Raw genomic sequence first — 7,115 nt, forward strand, 5'->3', positions numbered from 1 at the left:
AGTCTATAAATGCATGGAACACAGATTCCCTTGATGTTCACATAAATAGGAATATATTTTTAAAACTAAATGAAGTTTAGGCTGGTAGCCTGCCATTACTCCTTTGGTGCTGTTCTCGTTTATCATGATAATATGGTGTATGGGGACTTTCTAGAATGGGAAGTATTGATTGTATTTACAGAGTTGTGCATTACCATGTTCACACTGGGGAACTCCAGAATACACAGAATTATGCTGTCATATCATGAAAGGCTGTTAGGGTGTCAGAGGGGCAAACTTAGGCCTTGTCTATACAAGACAACTTGCACCAATTTAACTAAATCAGTTTAAAAACACATCTTAAGTTAATCCACTACGAGTTTGTGTGAACAAGGCCTTATTGACTTCCTAGATCATGGAAAATAAGGGAATGTAGAAGTGATGCTGTCTGCTGAGTTAGTATCGCAGGGCCCCCATCATGCTACGTGTTGCTGTGAAATATTTGTTTGAAGTGAAGTACAAGGTGTGCCCAGTCACAACGCTGCGAATTGTAAATATCCTGATGAATATCTGTTCTTTTTGATGATATAATCCAAAGCTCTTCTACCTTGTGGCATAATGGTCTACAAAATGTTTTCAAATACAGTCTATCCCCAAAATTTAAGATTAAATTTCTGGATTATTTTCTCCCTCTCACTTGTAAAATTTAACATTGGCTATAGATAGTTGTATAACACACACGCAGTATATATGTATACATGCAGTGTAGAGACCCCTGGCACTGTTCTGCGATAAAATATGAACAAAAAATCACAGTAATTATGCATCTTTGAGGTCATCACCTGCCCTCATCCATCCCTCTCTCTCTGCTGGGACTTGTTTGAAATGACTGGTATGACCCACCTGTGGCTTTGCCATTCATGAGAAATGTGGCCATATCAAACATATGGTGAGATAAGTATAAAATTTAGTGTGGGCAGAAACTTAGTACACAAACAATTATTAATCAGGTATTATACTTCAATGGGGAATTTTTGCTTATTAAAGCCAGAAACTTCCCCCACGCCCTCTACAAAAGCCTTCTATATAAGTTCATGTCTATAGCATTTTCAAATGGAAAATATATTTGCATCATTAGATGGCATCCCATATTTCCATCCTATTAAATACAAGGGGCCTGCTCATGGTCCCATTCCACCTCCTTTGCACAGCTCCAGTAGCACAAAGCAGATGGAAAAGCAATTTAACTAGCCAACTGGGGATTTTCCGAGAGAAGGCAACATGGCAGGGATATTACCAACAGAAAGAGGGCCTGAATATTGCAGAATATTGCTGTGGTTCCTGGCTGCCAGAGTAGCCTTTGCAGACAACACAACTTAGAGCACTGCTCAAGTTGCTACGTGGATCTTCCAAGCTGTGCTGTGGCAGAAGAATTAGTCCCCGAGATCAGGCCAAAGATATTTTTAGTGGCTGGAAAGGGGCTGGGGGGTGTTTGACAATAGTGGTAACTAAGTTCTAAGAGGCATTTTTTAAGGAAGAGGAAAAAGTGACCAGTTTAGGAAACTAAGAAAACCTTCTTGGTGGAGAGCAGTATTTGCCGAGTGCCTCCTTGACTTTGTTCAGGATTTGCCACAGATTTCATCAAAGGAAATTATTGTGAATGCCACAATAAAGCTTATTTGAATGTGACATCTAAAATTGTATTGAGTCTCCTCCCTCTACTATAGTTGTTATGATTAGTATATACAGTAATTAAAGTACACTTTAATTCACTTGAGAAATATGCATATTTGGTAGGTGTGGTCATCTGTCCATCTCTCACTCCTCCCTGTCTCTATCATACACACAGTTGATCAGAGGCAGCTCTTTATTTTAGTAATGGCTCCTTTTAACGGTAGAGCAGTTGAATAAATATGATACAGATGAGAGTCCGAAACAAGACCCTGCATCCAGACCTGCATGCAACCACTTCTGTCTGCTAAACCAGTAATCTAACCCTACCTCCCAGCTGCCAAACCTGTTCACATTCCACCCTTTACCGGTGCTCAGATCCAACCCCAACCTACCAAATCCATCCATGAGTCTCTCACCCCACCACAGCCTCCCTGACGTTGAGAGGTCAGAGAAACGGGGGAAAGTGAAGGAAAAAACAAAAAATCGCAGAAGATAGAGAATTTCATGGCTTTGGCAGGAATTTACTTGGCTCATTGAAAAGGGATTTCTGGAGCTTGGCAGGCAAGTGAATCTGCAGGTCTCTTTGGCCCCAGTCCTACAATGACTGAGGCATGTATTTAACTTTAAGTAGAATGGGACTTCTCACATACTTAAAAGTTAAGCACATAAGTCTTTGCAGGATTAGTGTCACTAAGAGCCCAAATGTTGGTGTCATGGAAGTCAATGGCAAAACTCTCATTAAAGCCAATAGAATCAAGCTTTGGTACTAAGGGTCGCAAGCTGATTTATTTCCAGTGAAGTCAATGGAAAGATTGATACTGACAGCAAGGGGAATTAGATTGGGCCTTTAAAAGTTTAGCCAGCAGATTGATCAATTTTGAAAAATAGTCACAGACAACATTTTTGTAACTTGTCATGCTAATAAATGGACTGGGGTGAAAGCAGGAGGGAGATTGCCAATTTGAATGTGCGGTTCTCACTGTTCATATTTTCTTTCATGTTGGAGTAAAAGGATTTTAAAAGGAAGATTAGCAAATATAGAAAATGATCATACATTCTATATTTGCAGTAAAAAAAAAAAGTCTCGGTTGAGAATTTCTATGACTGCTGTATCATTAGCTTGTGTCACTTAAATCAGAATGAGGACCCATGAGAAAAGCAAAATGCAGGAGATGAAAATGGTGAGTAGATGGTACCTTATTGTGAATTAGCAGTGTGACCTTGATTGTTAAGTACAGGGATAGCCTTTGTTGATGTTTTTGAAGGATTTAAATTAGCTCTTGAAGGTAATGATTTCTGTTTATGTGAAAATGATGGTTTCCTTTCCTTTTTTTTTTTAAAGACTAATGTAATCAGTGTGCATTTTATTCTAGTATCTGCTGAAAATATTCCTGTGCTTTTTGTATTTCAAGTGAATAGTTTGATACTCCTTTCCTTGTAAAGCTTTCCAAAAACGTTTGATTTTAATTGGTGACACCTTTTTGCAGACACTGCTGCTCTGTTTGTTTCCCAAAATCAATTTTCCATTCAGTTGTATTTTACAGGATTACACTTTATGTTGCTCTTGATGAAAAATCAAGTGGGCTTTGAGATCTCTCCTTTAATGAATGGCAGTAAGTGGATGCAGTATTCATAGTCTTAAATACGCATTCCCTTTACAGAGGTCAATCCATCAATAATACATGCTGGAAATGTAGGCATAATGTTATGCTGTACCCTCATCTCGGGAGCATTGCAAGGTCAAAAGACAAGGAGTATATTTTATGACAGTGTAACCACTCACGCTTGAATGGGTTAATGAGTTTATAACAGTTACTTAGTCACTGAGGCCAAATCCTGAGCAGTCAGTGGGACTGAGTTGCAGATGCTCAGCACCACTTAGGATTGGGCCCTGTTCCCATTCAAGTTAATAGCAAAAGTTCAACAGAAGAAGGATCAGGCCCTACGTCTGGATGGAGCACATGTATACACACACCCCTACAATCTGACTAACTGAACATCATGTATCTTCCTCAGTCTATCCCTTGTTCTTCATCTCAAGCCACTGAAGTGGTATAAGGCCGACTCCTGCTCCCACTTTCTCAGATGGATGGTCCCACTGCAGTCAGTGGGATTATTGTGCAAGTAAGACAAGCAGAGTTTGGCCCATGGATTCTATGTCTACAGATAGGATTTTGTTCTAACATCAGTGACTTCCATGAGAATTTTCCCACTGACCCTCAATGGGATTGGGATTTGGCCATTCATTTACAAAGAGTATAAAAGTCTTCGAAAACATTCCAGTGTGCGACAGTGTTTTTCATAGTACAGTACAGAAGAGATGGATAGTGTACCTGCGGACCTATGAATGCAAGTGTGTAATGCTGCACAACAGAATACTATTCCAATAGCTGGTCGTCCTGAGCCGATAAGCTCAGCACTAAACAGAAATAAAAAACAAATTGGATAAAAAATGTGTTGCCTTTTCCTTTAGTCTGAAGTTCATGAAATAACAGAGCCTGATCCTGCACTACATACTGAGGCAAACATCCCAGAGAAGGTAATGGGATTTTGCGTTAGTTTGCGAGGCCATACACTCAATTTGATGGTATTTGTCTGTCTGTCTGTCAATAACTTTTGAATGCTGCATCTGATCAATTCCAAAATTTCAGGGAACATTCTAGGCATCAGTGGCCAGAGCCCTATTGAGCTGAGGGGAGGGGGCAAATGGAAAACCAAAGTGGAGAACATAGGTGACATATGGAGCTCCTGGCATCAGCAAAGTCACGGCTTCAGGCACCTCTGTGATTGTCTATCCATCACACACTGGCTGATGGCATCTGTTAACACCTTCCAGCATAACAGAACCCCTTCTCTTCTCTGCTTTTCCTCCCAATTGAGTTTAACATGTTGCCAACCTGAATGACTCATCTCCCAGAAAAACAATAATGAGGGGAGAGGGAGATGAGAGAGTGCATACAGCCGCTGGCATGGGGTGGAGGAAATAGGAGACTCTGTTATGGGGAAGGGAGGAAATAAGGGGTTACAGAATCCTAGTGTGTGTTGGAGGGTGAAATTAAGGAGATCTGATATGGGGGACAGGGCATAGAGCCCTTAGCATGGAGGTGGTGAATGGGGATCCTAATATGGGGGGAGGGAATGGGAGTGAGAGAAACCTTGCTCTCGGAGAAGGAGAGAACAGGAGACCCACAGAACCCTTGCCATGAGGAGGGGAGAATGGGGGACCCCGGTATGGGAGGTGAGAGAGATTCAGGTAAACAGAACCCCTGGCAGGGGGGAAATTGGGGGAATTACAGGGAGTCCCTGCAATAGAGTGGGATGGGAGAGTGGCACACAGTGGAGGAGCATGGAGGGATGCAAGAAGCCCCTGGTTTGTGCAATGATCTCGGTCTACACAAGCTACAAAGTGTGTGGCCCCTGAGTTACCTGAGTATGTACTACAGGGGTTGGCGCAGAGGACAGATCAAAACAAATCATATCATAGGATGGGCTGCCTTGAGAAGGAAGAGCAGGAGCATCTGATCTTTGGAAAGTTCTGGTGACCACGAAGAAGATGTAATAAGAGTTAGTAACTCAGAGGGCTTTGGAACATGCTTTCTGGAACTAGAGGAGCCTTATATTGTCCTGCTTCACCCTAGCTGTGGGGACAAGCAAGCCAGAATTGAGCAAGCAGAGCACTGTCAGAGGTGAACAGTTAGGATAGCAGAAGTGTCTGAGGTGGGACAGAAGATGCCCTTTCCATTGCCTCTCATTCTCTTTGTTCAGTGCTTCTCCTTTCTGGGCCAAGTGCTGCTTTCCTTACTCATTTAAGTAGAGGTTTGGCCTGGTGAGGTGTGACGGCTTCTCCTGGGTAAGGAAGGCAAGACTGGACCACTAAAGTAAGAGCCAACAGAGCTACAAGAGAGCCCTGGCCCCTGACTGGATTCATAGAATCATAGAATAATAGAATCATAGAATATCAGGGTTGGAAGGGACCCCAGAAGGTCATCTAGTCCAACCCCCTGCTCAAAGCAGGACCAAGTCCCAGTTAAATCATCCCAGCCAGGGCTTTGTCAAGCCTGACCTTAAAAACCTCTAAGGAAGGAGATTCTACCACCTCCCTAGGTAACGCATTCCAGTGTTTCACCACCCTCTTAGTGAAAAAGTTTTTCCTAATATCCAATCTAAACCTCCCCCATTGCAACTTGAGACCATTACTCCTCGTTCTGTCATCTGCTACCATTGAGAACAGTCTAGAGCCATCCTCTTTGAAACCCCCTTTCAGGTAGTTGAAAGCAGCTATCAAATCCCCCCTCATTCTTCTCTTCTGCAGACTAAACAATCCCAGCTCCCTCAGCCTCTCCTCATAAGTCATGTGCTCTAGACCCCTAATCATTTTTGTTGCCCTTCGTTGTACTCTTTCCAATTTATCCACATCCTTCCTGTAGTGTGGGGCCCAAAACTGGACACAGTACTCCAGATGAGGCCTCACCAGTGTCGAATAGAGGGGAACGATCACGTCCCTCGATCTGCTCGCTATGCCCCTACTTATACAACCCAAAATGCCATTGGCCTTCTTGGCAACAAGGGCACACTGCTGACTCATATCCAGCTTCTCGTCCACTGTCACCCCTAGGTCCTTTTCCGCAGAACTGCTGCCGAGCCATTCGGTCCCTAGTCTGTAGCGGTGCATTGGATTCTTCCATCCTAAGTGCAGGACCCTGCATTTATCCTTATTGAACCTCATTAGATTTCTTTTGGCCCAATCCTCCAATTTGTCTAGGTCCTTCTGTATCCTATCCCTCCCCTCCAGCGTATCTACCACTCCTCCCAGTTTAGTATCATCCGCAAATTTGCTGAGAGTGCAATCCACACCATCCTCCAGATCATTTATGAAGATATTGAACAAAACGGGCCCCAGGACCGACCCCTGGGGCACTCCACTTGACACCGGCTGCCAACTAGACATGGAGCCATTGATCACTACCCGTTGAGCCCGACAATCTAGCCAGCTTTCTACCCACCTTATAGTGCATTCATCCAGCCCATACTTCCTTAACTTGCTGACAAGAATGCTGTGGGAGACCGTGTCAAAAGCTTTGCTAAAGTCAAGAAACAATACATCCACTGCTTTCCCTTCATCCACAGAACCAGTAATCTCATCATAAAAGGCGATTAGATTAGTCAGGCATGACCTTCCCTTGGTGAATCCATGCTGACTGTTCCTGATCACTTTCCTCTCCTCTAAGTGCTTCAGGATTGATTCTTTGAGGACCTGCTCCATGATTTTTCCAGGGACTGAGGTGAGGCTGACCGGCCTGTAGTTCCCAGGATCCTCCTTCTTCCCTTTTTTAAAGATGGGCACTACATTAGCCTTTTTCCAGTCATCCGGGACTTCCCCCGTTCGCCACGAGTTTTCAAAGATAATGGCCAAGGGCTCTGCAATCACAGCCGCCAATTCCTTCAGCACTCTCGGATGCAAT

This window comes from Dermochelys coriacea, chromosome 5 (assembly GCF_009764565.3).
Source record: "Dermochelys coriacea isolate rDerCor1 chromosome 5, rDerCor1.pri.v4, whole genome shotgun sequence".
Lineage (NCBI taxonomy): Eukaryota > Metazoa > Chordata > Testudines > Dermochelyidae > Dermochelys > Dermochelys coriacea.